Source organism: Dama dama, chromosome 29 (assembly GCF_033118175.1).
Source record: "Dama dama isolate Ldn47 chromosome 29, ASM3311817v1, whole genome shotgun sequence".
NCBI lineage: Eukaryota > Metazoa > Chordata > Mammalia > Artiodactyla > Cervidae > Dama > Dama dama.
Genome location: NC_083709.1, coordinates 113,281 through 132,675, shown reverse-complemented (window position 1 = coordinate 132,675; position 19,395 = coordinate 113,281).

Genomic DNA, 19,395 nt, shown 5'->3' with positions numbered 1-19,395 from the left:
TTTTTTCAACACCACTTCATGCTCCTCCTATTTTTCAGACCGTTTCATGCTCATCTCATTTTTGACACCTTTTGAAGCTCTTCATATTTTTCACACCTTTTCAAGCTCTTCATGTTTTTGAACACCGCTTCATGCTCCTCCTATTTTTCAGACTGCTTCATACTCCTCTCATTTTTGACACCTTTTGAAGCTCTTCATATTTTTGACACCTTTTGAAGCTCTTCATATTTCTCACACGTTTTCAGGCTCTTCATGATTTTCAACACCGATTCATGCTCCTTCTCTTTTTCAGACCATTTCATGCTCCTCATATTTTTGATACCTTTTGAATCTCCTCATATTTTTTACACCTTTTGAAGCTCCTCATATTTTTCACACCTTTTCAGGCTCTTCATATTTTTGAAAACCGCTTCATGCTCCTCCTATTTTTAAGACCATTTCATGCTCCTCATATATTTCACACCTTTTGAAGTTCTTCATATTTTTCACACCTTTTCAGGCTCTGCATGTTTTTCAACACCGTTTCATGCTCCTCCTATTTTTCAGACCGTTTCATGCTCCTCATATTTTTGACACATTTTGAAGTTCTTGATATATTTCACACCTTCTCAGGCTCTTCATTTTTTGGAACACGACTTCTTGCTCCTCCTATTTTTCAGACCGTTTCATGCTCATCTCATTTTTGACACCTTTTGAAGCTCTTCATATATTTGACACCATTTGAAGCTCTTCATATTTTTCACAACTTTTCAGGCTCTGCATATATTTGAACACCGTTTCATGCTACTCCTATATTTCAGACCGATTCTTGCTGCTCATATATTTGACACCTTTTGAAACTCTTCATATTTTTAACACCTTTTCAGGCTCTTCATGTTTTTCAACACCGCTTCATGCTCTTCCTATTTTTCAGACCGTTTCATGCTCCTCATATTTTTGACACCTTTTGATGCTCTTCATATTTTTCACACCTTTTCAGGCTTTTCATGTTTTTGCACACCGCTTCATGCTCCTCCTATTTTTCACACCTTTTGAAGCTCTTCATATTTTTCACCCTTTTCAGTCTCTTCATGTTTTTAACACGGTTTCATGCTCCTCCTATTTTTCAGACCGTTTCATGCTCCTCATATTTTTGACACCTTTTGAAGCTCTTCATATTTTTCACATCTTTTCAGGCTCTTCATGTTTTTCAACACCGCTTCATGCTCCACCTATTTTTCAGACGGTTTCATGCTCATCTCTTTTTTGACACCTTTTGAAGCTCTTCATATTTTTCATACCTTTTGAAGCTCTTCATATTTTTCACTCGTTTTCACGCTCTTCATGTTTTTCAACACCGCTTCATGCTCCTCCTATTTTTCAGACGGTTTCATGCTCCTCATATTTTTGACACCTTTTGAAGCTCTTCATATTTTTCAAACCTTTTCAGGCTCTTCATGTTTTTGAACACTGCTTCATGCTCCTCGTATTTTTCAAACCATTTCATGATCCTCATGTATTTCACACCTTTGAACCTCTTCATATTTTTCACACCTTTTCAGGCTCTTCATGTGTTTCAACACCACTTCATGCTCCTCAGCTTTTTCAGACCGTTTCATGCTCATTTCATTTTTGAAACATTTTGAAGCTCTTCATATTTTTCACACCTTTTGAATCTCTTCATATTTTTGACACCTTTTCAGGCTCTTCATGTTTTTGAACACCTCTGCATGCTCCTCCTATTTTTCAGGGCGTTTAATGCTCCTCATGTATTTCACACCTTTTGAAGCTCTTCATATTTTTCTCACCTTTTCAGGCTCTTCATGTTTTTGAACACCGCTTCATGCTCCTCATATTTTTCAGACCGTTTCATGCTCCTCGTATATTTCAAACCTTTTGCACCTCTTCATATTTTTCACACCTTTTCAATGTCTTCATGTTTTTGAACACCGTTTCATGCTGCTCCTATTTTTCACAACGTTTCATGCTCCTCATATTTTTGACACCTTTTGAAGCTCTTCATATTTTTCACACCTTTTCAGGCTCTTCATATTTTTGAACACCTCTTCCTCTTCCTCCTATTTTTCAGACCGTTTCTTGCTCCTCATGTATTTCACACCTTTGGAAGCCCTTCATATTTTTCACACCTTTTCAGGCTCTTGATGTTTTTCCACACCACTTCATGCTTCTCCTATTTTTCAACACGTTTCATGCTCCTCATGTATTTCACACCTTTTGAAGCTCTTCATATTTTTCACACCTTTTCAGGCTCCTCATGTTTTGCAACACCGCTTCATGGTCCTCCTATTTTTCAGACCGTTTCATACTCCTCATATTTTTGACAACTTTTGATGCTCTTCATATTTTTCACACCTTTTCAGGCTCTTCATTTTTTCAACACCGCTTCATGCTCCTCCTATTTTTCAGAGCGTTTCATGCTCATCTCATTTTTAACACCTTTGGAAGCTTTTCATATTTTTCACAATTTTTCAGGCTCTTCATGTTTTGAACACCGCTTCATGCTCCTCCTATTTTTCAGACCGTATCATGCTCCTCATATTTTGACACCTTTTGAAGCTCTTCATATATTTCACACCTTTTCAGTCTCTTCTTTTTCTTCAACACCACCTCATGCACCTCCTATTTTTCAGACCGTTTCATGATCATCTCATTTTTGACACCTTTTGAAGCTCTTCATATTTTTCACACCTTTTCAGGCTCCTCATTTTTTTCAACACCACTTCATTCTCCTCCTATTTTTCAGACCGTTTCATGCTCATCTCTTTTTTGACACCTTTTGAAGCTCTTCATATTTTTCATACCTTTTGAAGCTCTTCATATTTTTCACTCGTTTTCACGCTCTTCATGGTTTTCAACACCGCTTCATGCTCCTCCTCTTTTTCAGACGGTTTCATCCTCCTCATATTTTTGACACCTTTTGAAGCTCTTCATATTTTTCAAACCTTTTCAGGCTCTTCATGTTTTTGAACACTGCTTCATGCTCCTCGTATTTTTCAAACCATTTCATGATCCTCATGTATTTCACACCTTTGAACCTCTTCATATTTTTCACACCTTTTCAGGCTCTTCATGTGTTTCAACACCACTTCATGCTCCTCAGCTTTTTCAGACCGTTTCATGCTCATTTCATTTTTGAAACATTTTGAAGCTCTTCATATTTTTCACACCTTTTGAATCTCTTCATATTTTTGACACCTTTTCAGGCTCTTCATGTTTTTGAACACCTCTGCATGCTCCTCCTATTTTTCAGGGCGTTTAATGCTCCTCATGTATTTCACACCTTTTGAAGCTCTTCATATTTTTCTCACCTTTTCAGGCTCTTCATGTTTTTGAACACCGCTTCATGCTCCTCATATTTTTCAGACCGTTTCATGCTCCTCATATATTTCAAACCTTTTGCACCTCTTCATATTTTTCACACCTTTTCAATGTCTTCATGTTTTTGAACACCGTTTCATGCTGCTCCTATTTTTCACAACGTTTCATGCTCCTCATATTTTTGACACCTTTTGAAGCTCTTCATATTTTTCACACCTTTTCAGGCTCTTCATATTTTTGAACACCTCTTACTCTTCCTCCTATTTTTCAGACCGTTTCTTGCTCCTCATGTATTTCACACCTTTGGAAGCCCTTCATATTTTTCACACCTTTTCAGGCTCTTGATGTTTTTCCACACCACTTCATGCTTCTCCTATTTTTCAACACGTTTCATGCTCCTCATGTATTTCACACCTTTTGAAGCTCTTCATATTTTTCACACCTTTTCAGGCTCTTCATGTTTTTCAACACCGCTTCATGCTCCTCCTATTTTTCAGACCGTTTCATGCACCTCATATTTTTCTCCCCTTTTGAAGCTCTTCATATTTTTCACACCTTTTCAGGCTCCTCATGTTTTGCAACACCGCTTCATTGTCCTCCTATTTTTCAGACCGTTTCATACTCCTCATATTTTTGACAACTTTTGATGCTCTTCATATTTTTCACACCTTTTCAGGCTCTTCATTTTTTCAACACCGCTTCATGCTCCTCCTATTTTTCAGACCGTTTCATGCTCATCTCATTTTTAACACCTTTGGAAGCTTTTCATATTTTTCACAATTTTTCAGGCTCTTCATGTTTTGAACACCGCTTCATGCTCCTCCTATTTTTCAGACCGTATCATGCTCCTCATATTTTGACACCTTTTGAAGCTCTTCATATATTTCACACCTTTTCAGTCTCTTCTTTTTCTTCAACACCACCTCATGCACCTCCTATTTTTCAGACCGTTTCATGATCATCTCATTTTTGACACCTTTTGAAGCTCTTCATATTTTTCACACCTTTTCAGGCTCCTCATTTTTTTCAACACCACTTCATTCTCCTCCTATTTTTCAGACCGTTTCATGCTCATCTCTTTTTTGACACCTTTTGTAGCTCTTCATATTTTTCACACATTTTGAAGCTCTTAATATTTTTCACACCTTTTCTGGCTCTTCATGTTTTTCAACACCGGTTCATGGTCCTCCTATTTTTCAGACCGTTTCATACTCCTTATATTTTTGACAACTTTTGAAGCTCTTCATATTTTTCACACCTTTTCAGGCTCTTCATTTTTTCAACACTGCTTCATGCTCCTCCTATTTTTCAGAGCGTTTCATGCTCATCTCATTTTTAACACCTTTGGAAGCTTTTCATATTTTTCACAATTTTTCAGGCTCTTCATGGTTTGAACACCGCTTCATGCTCCTCCTATTTTTCAGACCGTATCATGCTCCTCATATTTTGACACCTTTTGAAGCTCTTCATATATTTCACACCTTTTCAGTCTCTTCTTTTTCTTCAACACCACTTCATGCACCTCCTATTTTTCAGACCGTTTCATGATCATCTCATTTTTGACACCTTTTGAAGCTCTTCATATTTTTCACACCTTTTCAGGCTCCTCATTTTTTTCAACACCACTTCATTCTCCTCCTATTTTTCAGACCGTTTCATGCTCATCTCTTTTTTGACACCTTTTGAAGCTCTTCATATTTTTCACACATTTTGAAGCTCTTAATATTTTTCACACCTTTTCTGGCTCTTCATGTTTTTCAACACCGGTTCATGGTACTCCTATTTTTTAGACCGTTTCATGCTCCTCATATTTTTGACAACTTTTGAAGCTGTTCATATTTTTCACACCTTTTCAGGCTCTTCATTTTTTTCAACACTGCTTCATGCTCCTCCTATTTTTCAGAACGTTTCATGCTCCTTATAATTTTGACACCTTTTGAAGCTCTTCATATTTTTCACACCTTTTCAGGCTCTTCATGTTTTTCAACACTGCTTCATGCTCCTCCTATTTTTCAGACCGTTTCTTGCACCTCATATATTTCACACCTTTAGAAGCTCTTCATATTTTTCACACATTTTCAGGCTCTTCATGTTTCTCAACACCGCTTCCTGCTCCTCCTCTTTTTCAGACCGTTTCATGCTCCTCATATTTTTGACACATTTTGAAGCTCTTCATGTTTCTCACAGCTTTTCAGGTTCTTCATGTTTTTCAACACTACTTCATGCTCCTCCTATTTTTCAGACGGTTTCATGCTCATCTCATTTTTGACACCTTTTGAAGCTCTTCATATTTTTCACATCTTTTGAAGCTCTTCATATTTTTCACACGTTTTCAGGCTCTTCATTTTGTTCAACACCCTTTCTTGCTCCTCCTATTTTTCAGACCATTTCATGCTCCTCATATTTTTGACACGTTTTGAAGCTCTTCATATTTTTCACACCTTTTCAGGCTCTTCATGTTTTTGAACACCGTTTCATAGTCCTCCTATTTTTCAGACCGTTTCATGCTCCTCATATTTTTGACACCTTTTGAAGCTCTTCATATTTTTCACTACTTTTCAGGGTCTTCCTGTTTTGAACACCGCTTCATGCTCCTCCTATTTTTCAGAACTTTTCATGCTCCTCATATTTTTGACACCTTTTGAAGCTCTTCATATTTTTCACATCTTCTGAAGCTCTTCATATTTTTCACAAATTTTCAGGCTCTTTATGATTTTAAACACCGCTTCATGCTCCTCCTATTTTTCAGACCGTTTCATGTTCATCTCATTTTGACACCTTTTGAAGCTCTTCATATTTTTCACACCTTTTGAAGCTCTTCATATTTTGCATATTTTTGAAGTTCTTCATAATTTCACACGTTTTCAGACTCTTCATGTTTTTCAACACCACTTCATGCTCCTCCTATTTTTCAGACCGTTTCATGCTCCTCATATTTTTGACACCTTTTGAAGCTCTTCATATTTTTCACACCTTTTCAGGCTCTTCATGTTTTTGAACACCGCTTCATGCTCCTCCTATTTTTCAGACCGTTTCATGCTCCTCATATTTTTGACAACTTTTGAAGCTTTTCATATTTTTCACACCTTGTCAGGCTCTTGAATTTTTTCAACACCACTTCATGCTCCTCCTTTTTTGCAGACCGTTTCATGCTCCTCATATTTTTGACACCTTTTGAAGCTCTTCATATTTTGCACAGCTTTTCAGGCTCTTCATGTTTTTGAACACCGCTTCATGATCCTCCTATTTTTCTGACCTTTTCATGCTCCTCATATTTTTGACAACTTTTGAAGCTCTTCATATTTTTCACAACTTTTCAGGCTTTTCCTGTTTTTGAACACCGCTTCATGCTCCTCCTATTTTTCAAACCGTTTCATGCTCCTCATATTTTTGACACCTTTTGAAGCTCTTCATATTTTTCACACCTTTTCAGGCTCTTCATGTTTTTGAACACCGCTTCATGCTCCTCCTATTTTCAGACCGTTTCATTCTCCTCATATTTTTGACACCTTTTGAAGCCCTTCATATATTTCACAGCTTTTCCGTCTCTTCTTTTTTTTCAAAACCACTTCATGCTCCTCCTATTTTTCAGACCGTTTCATGCTCATCTCATTTTTGACACCTTTTGAAGCTCTTCATATTTTTCACACCTTTTCAAGCTCTTCATGTTTTTGAACACCGCTTCATGCTCCTCCTATTTTTCAGACTGCTTCATACTCCTCTCATTTTTGACACCTTTTGAAGCTCTTCATATTTTTGACACCTTTTGAAGCTCTTCATATTTCTCACACGTTTTCAGGCTCTTCATGATTTTCAACACCGATTCATGCTCCTTCTCTTTTTCAGACCGTTTCATGCTCCTCATATTTTTGACACCTTTTGAATCTCCTCATATTTTTTACACCTTTTGAAGCTCCTCATATTTTTCACACCTTTTCAGGCTCTTCATATTTTTGAAAACCGCTTCATGCTCCTCCTATTTTTAAGACCATTTCATGCTCCTCATATATTTCACACCTTTTGAAGTTCTTCATATTTTTCACACCTTTTCAGGCTCTGCATGTTTTTCAACACCGTTTCATGCTCCTCCTATTTTTCAGACCGTTTCATGCTCCTCATATTTTTGACACATTTTGAAGTTCTTGATATATTTCACACCTTCTCAGGCTCTTCATTTTTTGGAACACGACTTCTTGCTCCTCCTATTTTTCAGACCGTTTCATGCTCATCTCATTTTTGACACCTTTTGAAGCTCTTCATATATTTGACACCATTTGAAGCTCTTCATATTTTTCACAACTTTTCAGGCTCTGCATGTATTTGAACACCGTTTCATGCTACTCCTATATTTCAGACCGATTCTTGCTGCTCATATATTTGACACCTTTTGAAACTCTTCATATTTTTAACACCTTTTCAGGCTCTTCATGTTTTTCAACACCGCTTCATGCTCCTCCTATTTTTCAGACCGTTTCATGCTCCTCATATTTTTGACACCTTTTGATGCTCTTCATATTTTTCACACCTTTTCAGGCTTTTCATGTTTTTGCACACCGCTTCATGCTCCTCCTATTTTTCACACCTTTTGAAGCTCTTCATATTTTTCACCCTTTTCAGTCTCTTCATGTTTTTAACACGGTTTCATGCTCCTCCTATTTTTCAGACCGTTTCATGCTCCTCATATTTTTGACACCTTTTGAAGCTCTTCATATTTTTCACATCTTTTCAGGCTCTTCATGTTTTTCAACACCGCTTCATGCTCCACCTATTTTTCAGACGGTTTCATGCTCATCTCTTTTTTGACACCTTTTGAAGCTCTTCATATTTTTCATACCTTTTGAAGCTCTTCATATTTTTCACTCGTTTTCACGCTCTTCATGTTTTTCAACACCGCTTCATGCTCCTCCTATTTTTCAGACGGTTTCATGCTCCTCATATTTTTGACACCTTTTGAAGCTCTTCATATTTTTCAAACCTTTTCAGGCTCTTCATGTTTTTGAACACTGCTTCATGCTCCTCGTATTTTTCAAACCATTTCATGATCCTCATGTATTTCACACCTTTGAACCTCTTCATATTTTTCACACCTTTTCAGGCTCTTCATGTGTTTCAACACCACTTCATGCTCCTCAGCTTTTTCAGACCGTTTCATGCTCATTTCATTTTTGAAACATTTTGAAGCTCTTCATATTTTTCACACCTTTTGAATCTCTTCATATTTTTGACACCTTTTCAGGCTCTTCATGTTTTTGAACACCTCTGCATGCTCCTCCTATTTTTCAGGGCGTTTAATGCTCCTCATGTATTTCACACCTTTTGAAGCTCTTCATATTTTTCTCACCTTTTCAGGCTCTTCATGTTTTTGAACACCGCTTCATGCTCCTCATATTTTTCAGACCGTTTCATGCTCCTCATATATTTCAAACCTTTTGCACCTCTTCATATTTTTCACACCTTTTCAATGTCTTCATGTTTTTGAACACCGTTTCATGCTGCTCCTATTTTTCACAACGTTTCATGCTCCTCATATTTTTGACACCTTTTGAAGCTCTTCATATTTTTCACACCTTTTCAGGCTCTTCATATTTTTGAACACCTCTTCCTCTTCCTCCTATTTTTCAGACCGTTTCTTGCTCCTCATGTATTTCACACCTTTGGAAGCCCTTCATATTTTTCACACCTTTTCAGGCTCTTGATGTTTTTCCACACCACTTCATGCTTCTCCTATTTTTCAACACGTTTCATGCTCCTCATGTATTTCACACCTTTTGAAGCTCTTCATATTTTTCACACCTTTTCAGGCTCTTCATGTTTTTCAACACCGCTTCATGCTCCTCCTATTTTTCAGACCGTTTCATGCACCTCATATTTTTCTCACCTTTTGAAGCTCTTCATATTTTTCACACCTTTTCAGGCTCCTCATGTTTTGCAACACCGCTTCATGGTCCTCCTATTTTTCAGACCGTTTCATACTCCTCATATTTTTGACAACTTTTGATGCTCTTCATATTTTTCACACCTTTTCAGGCTCTTCATTTTTTCAACACCGCTTCATGCTCCTCCTATTTTTCAGAGCGTTTCATGCTCATCTCATTTTTAACACCTTTGGAAGCTTTTCATATTTTTCACAATTTTTCAGGCTCTTCATGTTTTGAACACCGCTTCATGCTCCTCCTATTTTTCAGACCGTATCATGCTCCTCATATTTTGACACCTTTTGAAGCTCTTCATATATTTCACCCCTTTTCAGTCTCTTCTTTTTCTTCAACACCACCTCATGCACCTCCTATTTTTCAGACCGTTTCATGATCATCTCATTTTTGACACCTTTTGAAGCTCTTCATATTTTTCACACCTTTTCAGGCTCCTCATTTTTTTCAACACCACTTCATTCTCCTCCTATTTTTCAGACCGTTTCATGCTCATCTCTTTTTTGACACCTTTTGAAGCTCTTCATATTTTTCATACCTTTTGAAGCTCTTCATATTTTTCACTCGTTTTCACGCTCTTCATGTTTTTCAACACCGCTTCATGCTCCTCCTATTTTTCAGACGGTTTCATGCTCCTCATATTTTTGACACCTTTTGAAGCTCTTCATATTTTTCAAACCTTTTCAGGCTCTTCATGTTTTTGAACACTGCTTCATGCTCCTCGTATTTTTCAAACCATTTCATGATCCTCATGTATTTCACACCTTTGAACCTCTTCATATTTTTCACACCTTTTCAGGCTCTTCATGTGTTTCAACACCACTTCATGCTCCTCAGCTTTTTCAGACCGTTTCATGCTCATTTCATTTTTGAAACATTTTGAAGCTCTTCATATTTTTCACACCTTTTGAATCTCTTCATATTTTTGACACCTTTTCAGGCTCTTCATGTTTTTGAACACCTCTGCATGCTCCTCCTATTTTTCAGGGCGTTTAATGCTCCTCATGTATTTCACACCTTTTGAAGCTCTTCATATTTTTCTCACCTTTTCAGGCTCTTCATGTTTTTGAACACCGCTTCATGCTCCTCATATTTTTCAGGCCGTTTCATGCTCCTCATATATTTCAAACCTTTTGCACCTCTTCATATTTTTCACACCTTTTCAATGTCTTCATGTTTTTGAACACCGTTTCATGCTGCTCCTATTTTTCACAACGTTTCATGCTCCTCATATTTTTGACACCTTTTGAAGCTCTTCATATTTTTCACACCTTTTCAGGCTCTTCATATTTTTGAACACCTCTTCCTCTTCCTCCTATTTTTCAGACCGTTTCTTGCTCCTCATGTATTTCACACCTTTGGAAGCCCTTCATATTTTTCACACCTTTTCAGGCTCTTGATGTTTTTCCACACCACTTCATGCTTCTCCTATTTTTCAACACGTTTCATGCTCCTCATGTATTTCACACCTTTTGAAGCTCTTCATATTTTTCACACCTTTTCAGGCTCTTCATGTTTTTCAACACCGCTTCATGCTCCTCCTATTTTTCAGACCGTTTCATGCACCTCATATTTTTCTCACCTTTTGAAGCTCTTCATATTTTTCACACCTTTTCAGGCTCCTCATGTTTTGCAACACCGCTTCATGGTCCTCCTATTTTTCAGACCGTTTCATACTCCTCATATTTTTGACAACTTTTGATGCTCTTCATATTTTTCACACCTTTTCAGGCTCTTCATTTTTTCAACACCGCTTCATGCTCCTCCTATTTTTCAGACCGTTTCATGCTCATCTCATTTTTAACACCTTTGGAAGCTTTTCATATTTTTCACAATTTTTCAGGCTCTTCATGTTTTGAACACCGCTTCATGCTCCTCCTATTTTTCAGACCGTATCATGCTCCTCATATTTTGACACCTTTTGAAGCTCTTCATATATTTCACACCTTTTCAGTCTCTTCTTTTTCTTCAACAACACCTCATGCACCTCCTATTTTTCAGACCGTTTCATGATCATCTCATTTTTGACACCTTTTGAAGCTCTTCATATTTTTCACACCTTTTCAGGCTCCTCATTTTTTTCAACACCACTTCATTCTCCTCCTATTTTTCAGACCGTTTCATGCTCATCTCTTTTTTGACACCTTTTGTAGCTCTTCATATTTTTCACACATTTTGAAGCTCTTAATATTTTTCACACCTTTTCTGGCTCTTCATGTTTTTCAACACCGGTTCATGGTACTCCTATTTTTTAGACCGTTTCATGCTCCTCATATTTTTGACAACTTTTGAAGCTGTTCATATTTTTCACACCTTTTCAGGCTCTTCATTTTTTTCAACACTGCTTCATGCTCCTCCTATTTTTCAGAACGTTTCATGCTCCTTATAATTTTGACACCTTTTGAAGCTCTTCATATTTTTCACACCTTTTCAGGCTCTTCATGTTTTTCAACACTGCTTCATGCTCCTCCTATTTTTCAGACCGTTTCTTGCACCTCATATATTTCACACCTTTAGAAGCTCTTCATATTTTTCACACATTTTCAGGCTCTTCATGTTTCTCAACACCGCTTCCTGCTCCTCCTCTTTTTCAGACCGTTTCATGCTCCTCATATTTTTGACACATTTTGAAGCTCTTCATGTTTCTCACAGCTTTTCAGGTTCTTCATGTTTTTCAACACTACTTCATGCTCCTCCTATTTTTCAGACGGTTTCATGCTCATCTCATTTTTGACACCTTTTGAAGCTCTTCATATTTTTCACATCTTTTGAAGCTCTTCATATTTTTCACACGTTTTCAGGCTCTTCATGTTGTTCAACACCCTTTCTTGCTTCTCCTATTTTTCAGACCATTTCATGCTCCTCATATTTTTGACACGTTTTGAAGCTCTTCATATTTTTCACACCTTTTCAGGCTCTTCATGTGTTTGAACACCGTTTCATAGTCCTCCTATTTTTCAGACCGTTTCATGCTCCTCATATTTTTGACACCTTTTGAAGCTCTTCATATTTTTCACTACTTTTCAGGGTCTTCCTGTTTTGAACACCGCTTCATGCTCCTCCTATTTTTCAGAACTTTTCATGCTCCTCATATTTTTGACACCTTTTGAAGCTCTTCATATTTTTCACACCTTTTCAGGCTCTTCATGTTTTTGAACACCATTTCATGCTCCTCCTATTTTACAGACCGTTTCATTCTCCTCATATTTTTGACACCTTTTGAAGCTCTTCATATATTTCACACCTTTTCAGGCTTTTCATTATTTTCAACACCACTTCGTGCTCCTCTTATTTTTCAGACCGTTTCATGCTCATCTCATTTTGACACCTTTTGAAGCTCTTCATGTTTTTCACATCTTCTGAAGCTCTTCATATTTTTCACAAATTTTCAGGCTCTTTATGATTTTCAACACCGCTTCATGCTCCTCCTATTTTTCAGACCGTTTCATGTTCATCTCATTTTGACACCTTTTGAATCTCTTCATATTTTTCACACCTTTTGAAGCTCTTCATATTTTGCATATTTTTGAAGTTCTTCATAATTTCACACGTTTTCAGACTCTTCATGTTTTTCAACACCACTTCATGCTCCTCCTATTTTTCAGACCGTTTCATGCTCCTCATATTTTTGACACCTTTTGAAGCTCTTCATATTTTTCACACCTTTTCAGGCTCTTCATGTTTTTGAACACCGCTTCATGCTCCTCCTATTTTTCAGACCGTTTCATGCTCCTCATATTTTTGACAACTTTTGAAGCTTTTCATATTTTTCACACCTTGTCAGGCTCTTGAATTTTTTCAACACCACTTCATGCTCCTCCTTTTTTGCAGACCGTTTCATGCTCCTCATATTTTTGACACCTTTTGAAGCTCTTCATATTTTGCACACCTTTTCAGGCTCTTCATGTTTTTGAACACCGCTTCATGATCCTCCTATTTTTCTGACCTTTTCATGCTCCTCATATTTTTGACAACTTTTGAAGCTCTTCATATTTTTCACAACTTTTCAGGCTTTTCCTGTTTTTGAACACCGCTTCATGCTCCTTCTATTTTTCAAACCGTTTCATGCTCCTCATATTTTTGACACCTTTTGAAGCTCTTCATATTTTTCACACCTTTTCAGGCTCTTCATGTTTTTGAACACCGCTTCATGCTCCTCCTATTTTCAGACCGTTTCATTCTCCTTATATTTTTGACACCTTTTGAAGCCCTTCATATATTTCACACCTTTTCCGTCTCTTCTTTTTTTTCAACACCACTTCATGCTCCTCCTATTTTTCAGACCGTTTCATGCTCATCTCATTTTTGACACCTTTTGAAGCTCTTCATATTTTTCACACCTTTTCAGGCTCTTCATGTTTTTGAACACCGCTTCATGCTCCTCTTATTTTTCAGACTGCTTCATACTCCTCTCATTTTTGAAACCTTTGGAAGCTCTTCATATTTTTGACACCTTTTGAAGCTCTTCATATTTCTCACACGTTTTCAGGCTCTTCATGATTTTCAACACCGATTCATGCTCCTCCTCTTTTTCAGACCGTTTCATGCTCCTCATATTTTTGATACCTTTTGAATCTCCTCATATTTTTTACACCTTTTGAACCTCTTCATATATTTCACACTTTTTCAGGCTCTTCATGTTTTTCAACACGGCTTCATGCTCCTCCTATTTTTCAGACCGTTTCATGCTCCTCATATTTTTCACACCTTTTGAAGCTCTTCATATTTTTCACACCTTTTAAGCCTCTTCATGTTTTTTAGCACCGCTTCATGCTCCTCCTATTTTCAAGACAGTTTCATACTCCTCATGTATTTCATACCTTTTGAAGCTCCTCATATTTTTCACACCTTTTCAGGCTCTTCATATTTTTGAAAACCGCTTCATGCTCCTCCTATTTTTAAGACCGTTTCATGCTCCTCATATATTTCACACCTTTTGAAGTTCTTCATATTTTTCACACCTTTTCAGGCTCTGCATGTTTTTCAACACCGTTTCATGCTCCTCCTATTTTTCAGACCGTTTCATGCTCCTCATATTTTTGACACATTTTGAAGTTCTTGATATATTTCACACCTTCTCAGGCTCTTCATTTTTTGGAACACGACTTCTTGCTCCTCCTATTTTTCAGACCGTTTCATGCTCATCTCATTTTTGACACCTTTTGAAGCTCTTCATATATTTGACACCATTTGAAGCTCTTCATATTTTTCACAACTTTTCAGGCTCTGCATGTATTTGAACACCGTTTCATGCTACTCCTATATTTCAGACCGATTCTTGCTGCTCATATATTTGACACCTTTTGAAACTCTTCATATTTTTAACACCTTTTCAGGCTCTTCATGTTTTTCAACACCGCTTCATGCTCCTCCTATTTTTCAGACCGTTTCATGCTCCTCATATTTTTGACACCTTTTGATGCTCTTCATATTTTTCACACCTTTTCAGGCTTTTCATGTTTTTGCACACCGCTTCATGCTCCTCCTATTTTTCACACCTTTTGAAGCTCTTCATATTTTTCACCCTTTTCAGTCTCTTCATGTTTTTGAACACGGTTTCATGCTCCTCCTATTTTTCAGACCGTTTCATGCTCCTCATATTTTTGACACCTTTTGAAGCTCTTCATATTTTTCACATCTTTTCAGGCTCTTCATGTTTTTCAACACCGCTTCATGCTCCACCTATTTTTCAGACGGTTTCATGCTCATCTCTTTTTTGACACCTTTTGAAGCTCTTCATATTTTTCATACCTTTTGAAGCTCCTCATATTTTTCACTCGTTTTCACGCTCTTCATGTTTTTCAACACCGCTTCATGCTCCTCCTATTTTTCAGACGGTTTCATGCTCCTCATATTTTTGACACCTTTTGAAGCTCTTCATATTTTTCAAACCTTTTCAGGCTCTTCATGTTTTTGAACACTGCTTCATGCTTCTCGTATTTTTCAAACCATTTCATGATCCTCATGTATTTCACACCTTTGAACCTCTTCATATTTTTCACACCTTTTCAGGCTCTTCATGTGTTTCAACACCACTTCATGCTCCTCAGCTTTTTCAGACCGTTTCATGCTCATTTCATTTTTGAAACATTTTGAAGCTCTTCATATTTTTCACACCTTTTGAATCTCTTCATATTTTTGACACCTTTTCAGGCTCTTCATGTTTTTGAACACCTCTGCATGCTCCTCCTATTTTTCAGGGCGTTTAATGCTCCTCATGTATTTCACACCTTTTGAAGCTCTTCATATTTTTGACACCCTTTCAGGCTCTTCATGTTTTGCAACACCGCTTCATGCTGTTCCTATTTTTCAGACCGTTTCATGCTCCTCATATTTTTGAGACCTTTTGAAGCTCTTCATATCATTCACACCTTTTCAGGCTCTTCATGTTTTTCAATACCACTTCATGCTCCACCTTTTTTTCAGACCGTTTCATCCTCATCTCATTTTTGACACCTTTTAAAGCTCTTCATATTTTTCACACCTTTTGAAGCTCTTCATATTCTTCATACGTTTTCATGCTCTTTATGTTTTTCAACACCGCTTCTTGCTCCTCCTATTTTTCAGACCGTTTCATGCTCATCTCATTTTTGACACCTTTTAAAGCTCTTCATATTTTTCACACCTTTTGAGGCTCTTCATATTTTTCACACCTTTTGAGGCTCTTCATATTTTTCATATTTTTGAAGCTCTTCATATTTTTCACACCTTTTCAGGCTCTTCATATTTTTGAACACCGCTTCATGCTCCTCCTATTTTTCAGAGAGTTTCATGCTCCTCATGTATTTCACACCTTATGAAGCTCTTCATATTTTTCACACCTTTTCAGGCTCTTCATGTTTTTCAACACCGCTTCATGCTCCTCCTGTTTTTCAGACCATTTCATGCTAGTCATATTTTTGACACCTTTTGAAGCTCTTCATATTTCTCACACCTTTTCAGGCTCTTCATGTTTTTCAACAACGCTTCATGCTCCTCCGATTTTTCAGACGGTTTCATGCTCCTCATACTTTTGACACCTTTTGAAGCTCTTCATATTTTTCACACCTTTTCAGGCTCTTCATGTTTTTCAACACCGCTTCATGAACCTCCTATTTTTCAGAACGTTTCATGCTCATCTCATTTTTGACACCTTTTGAAGCTTTTCATATTTTTCAAAACTTTTCAGGCTTTTCATGTTTTGAACACCGCTTCATGGTAATCCTATTTTTGAAACCATATCATGCTCCTCATATTTTTCACACATATTGAAGCTCTTCATATTTTTCAAACCTTTTCAGACTCTTCATGTTTTTGAACACCGCTTCATGCTCCTTCTATTTTCAGAGAGTTTCATTCTCCTCATGTATTTCACACCTTTTGAAGCTCTTCATATTTTGCACACCTTTTCAGGCTCTTCATGTTTTTGAACACCGTTTCATGCTCCTCCTATTTTTCAGACGGTTTCATGCTCCTCATATTTTGACACCTTTTGAAGCTCTTCATATTTTTCACACTTTTTCAAGCTCTTCATGTTTTTCAACACCACTTCATGCTCCTCCTATTTTTCAGACGTTTCATGTTCCTCATATTTTTGACACCTTTAGAAACTTTTCATATTTTTCACACTTTTTCAGGCTCTTCATGTTTTTCCACACCGCTTCAGCTCCTCCTATTTTTCAGACCGTTTCATTCTCCTCATAAATTTGACACATTTTAAAGCTCTTCATATATTTCACACCTTTTCAGGCTCTTCATTTTTTCAACACCACTTCATGCTCCTCCTATTTTTCAGACCGTTTCATGCTCATCTATTTTGACACCTTTTGAAGCTCTTCATATTTTTACACCTTTTAAGCTCTTCACATTTTTCACACCTTTTCAGGCTCTTCATGTTTTGAACACCGTTTCTTGCTCCTCTTATTATTCAGACCGTTTCATGATCCTGATATATTTGACACCTCTTGAAGCTCTTCATATTTTTCACACCTTTTCAGGCTCTTCAAGATTTTCAACACCGCTTCATGCTCCTCCGATTTTTCAGACCGTTTCATGCTCATCTCATTTTTGACATCTTTTGAAGCACTTCGTATTTTTCACACCTTTTGAAGCTCTTCCTATTTTTCATATTTTTGAACCACTTCATGTTTTTCACACCTTTTCAGGCTCTTCAAGATTTTCAACACCGCTTCATGCTCCTCCGATTTTTCAGACCGTTTCATGCTCATCTAATTTTTGACACCTTTTGAAGCTCTTCATATTTTTCACACCTTTTCAGGCTCTTCATATTTTTCAACACAACTTCATGCATCTCCTATTTTTCGGACCATTTCATGCTCCTCATATTTTTCAAACCTTTTGAAACTCTTCATATTTTTCACACCTTTTCAGGCTCTTCATGTTTTGAACACCACTTCATGCTCCTCCTATTATTCAGAGAGTTTCATGCTCCTCATGTATTTCACACCTTTTGAAGCTCTTCATATTTTTCACACCTTTTGAAGCTCTTCATATATTTCACATCTTTTCAGGCTCTTCATGTTTATTTAAAAACGTTTCATCCTCCTCCTATTTTTGACACATTTTGAAGCTCTTCATATTTTTCACATCTTTTAAGACTCTTCATGTTTTTCAACACAGCTTCATGCTCCTCCGTTTTTTCAGACCGTTTCATCCTCCTCCTATTTTTGACACATTTTGAAGCTCTTCATATTTTTCACATCTTTTAAGACTCTTCATGTTTTTCAACACCGCTTCATGCTCCTCCGTTTTTTCAGACCGTTTCATGCTCCTCTCATTTTTGACACCTTTTGAAGCTCTTCATATTTTTCACACCTTTTGAAGCTCTTCATATTTTTCACAACTTTTAAGGCTCTTCATGTTTTTCAACACCGCTTCATGGTCCTCCTATTTTTCAGAACGTTTCATGCTCCTCATATTTTTGACACCGTTTCAAGCTCTTCATATATTTCACACCTTTTCAGGCTCTGAATGTTGTCAACACCGCTTCATGCTCATCCTATTTTTCGGACCGCTTCATGCTCCTCAGATTTTTGACATCTTTGGAGCACTTCATATTTTTCACACGTTTTCAGCCTCTTCATGTTTTTCAACACTGCATCATGCTCTTCCTATTTTTCAGATCGTTTCATGCTCCTCAATGTTTGACATGTTTTGAATCTCTTTATATTTTTCACACCATTTCAGGCTCTTCATGTTTTGAACAACGTTTCATGCTCCTCCTATTTTTCAGAAAATTTCATGATCCTCATATATTTGAGACCTTTTAACGCTCTTCATATTTTTCACAGCTTTTCAGCTCTTCATGTTTGTCAACACCACTTCATGCTCCTCCTATTTTTCAGACCGTTTCTTTCTCCTCATATTTTTGACACCTTTTGAAGCTCTTCATATATTTCACAGATTTTCAGGCTCTTCATCTTTTTGCACACCGCTTCATGCTCCTCCTATTTTTCACACCGTTTCATGCTGCTCTCATTATTGACACATTTTGAAGCTATTCATATTTTTCACACCTTTGGAAGCTCTTCATATTTTTCACACATTTTCAGGCTTTTCATGTTTTCAACACCTCTTCATACTCCTCCTTTTTTTCAGTCCGTTTCATGTTCCTCATATTTTTCACACCTTTTAATGCTCTTCATATTTTTCACACCTTTTCAGGCTTTTCATGTTTTTCAACACCGCTTCATGCTCCTCCTATTTTTCAGACTGTTTCATGCTCCTCATATTTTTGACAGCTTTTGAAGCTGTTCATATTTTTCACACCTTTTCAGGCTCTTCATGTTTTTCAACCGTGCTTCATGTTCCTCCTATTTTTCACACCGTTTCATGCTCCTCATATTTTTGACACCTTTTGAAGATCTTAATATTTTTCACACCTTTTCAGGCTCTTCATGTTTTTGAACACCATTTCATGCTCCTCCTTTTTTTTGACACATTTTGAACGTCTTCATAATTTTCACACCTTTCAGGCTCTTCATGTTTTACAACACTGTTTCATGCTCCTCCTATTTTTCAGATCATTTCATGCTCCTCATATATTTCACATCTTTTGTAGCTCTTCATATTTTTCACACCTTTTCAGTCTCTTCAGGTTTCTCAACATCACTTCATGCTTCTCCTATTTTTCACACCGTTTCATGCT